General features: G+C 40.4%; 1 pseudogene; it reads left to right on the top strand.

The window, feature by feature from the left end:
• Nucleotides 1–491: 491 nt before the first annotated feature.
• LOC114034596 lies at nt 492–1,076 on the top strand (annotated as a pseudogene).
• Nucleotides 1,077–1,596: the final 520 nt, after the last annotated feature.

Raw genomic sequence — 1,596 nt, 5'->3', positions numbered from 1 at the left:
ATGTGTGTATATATTCTATATATGCATATATGTATATGATACAAAGTAATTATATGCAAAGTAGTTGAAGCAGGCACTGGAAGCTAAGGGGATCTGGAAATGTTTCATGGAAAAGGTGGTACTTGAGCTACAACTTGAAGACATAGAGGAATTCCAAGAGAAGGAGATAAGGACAGAGTACATTCCAAGCCTGAAGAGTTGGAAGATGTAGTGTTCTGCCACATGTTCAGTCAGCAGCTCCCAAGTCCCCATCATTGGGTTCTCCATCCCATACCCCCCATCAGGTCCTAGGATAAGTACCACCACACCAGGAACACCTATTAAGCCAGCTATAGCACCTCTGCTAGGGCACAAATGGTATGGCATGTGTCCTGCATCAATCACTCCAAGCAGGCCTCCTAAAATAGCAGATCGCATTTTAAGAGTCATAATGTTTCTCTGCCTGAGTAACTGTGGGTTGAAGACACTGACCTCAGCCTTGGTGCAGTTTTTATTGGATACAAATGGAGTCCAGATACCTTCAAAAGTTCCTTGGCCAATGCCTGAGTTAAGCCCTTGCAGATGTGGTCAAATTTCAACCAGTAGACCCAATTGAGTACTTAGCCTTCTGGCTTTACAAATATAAGAAAAATATGGTTGCAGAAAAAATGCAGCAAATGGAACTGCCTCAGTTGCAGGGAGAGCAAGGATTAGCTAGGATGGAGGAGGAAATGTCAAAACAACTGAAAGAAGAGGAGCTGTTGTTTCAACAGCAGCAGCTAGAGCTGGAAATGCAAGAAAAAGAGAGGCAGAGACTTGAAGAGTTAGAGAAGCAAAAACTTGAAATGGAAATGCAAGAAAGAGAAAAGTTGTTCTTGGAAGAGCTAGAGGAGCCAGAGTCATCCCAGGAGGAGCACAGTGGGGAAGAAGAAGAGGATGTAGCAGAAATTCCAATGGAAGTGGATGGCTTCAACAAGATGTTAGCTGAAATTAGTGGTAAGTATGGAGCACCTAACTTAAGTCGAGTTAAAGAATTAGATGGATCAACTATCTCTGAAGCAGCGTTAGAGTCTGACAGAGAAGGCAAAGAGCAATGAGCATCAGCCAAATGTATATTTTTGCTTGTTACTTACAGCTTTCAATAAAGAAAATGTCAACTTAAAAAATAAACAAAAAACAAAAGTAGTCATAATATTGATTAAAAAGTCCAGAGAATACAGTATTCCACTATGCTTATTGATTGCTGTCTATAAAAAAAGCATTTGATTCAGTAGCAAAATGCCACCCTAAAAGTTCTTCTCCAGTAAGGTGTGTCTCATGCTTATGTCAGTTAATTGTCAATAAACTTTTTTTTAGGCAATTGGGGTTAAGTGACTTGCCCAGGATCACACAGGTAGTAAGTGTCAAGTGTGGTCTGAGGCTGGATTTGAACTCAGGTCCTCCTGACTTCAGGGCCAGTGTTCTATCCACTGCGCCACCTACCTGCCCCAATAAACTTTTTTTTAAAGCACCTACTATGTGCTAGATACAATATTTCTCGTAAGATGTAATGAGAGATAAATTTGCTTGATGAACCAGTGATTATTAGTACCAAATGAATAATAAATGAGGGAGATA

The sequence above is a fragment of the Vombatus ursinus genome, unplaced genomic scaffold (assembly GCF_900497805.2).
Source record: "Vombatus ursinus unplaced genomic scaffold, bare-nosed wombat genome assembly UNPS02009062.1, whole genome shotgun sequence".
Lineage (NCBI taxonomy): Eukaryota > Metazoa > Chordata > Mammalia > Diprotodontia > Vombatidae > Vombatus > Vombatus ursinus.
This window is presented reverse-complemented; position numbering and strand designations above follow the sequence as displayed.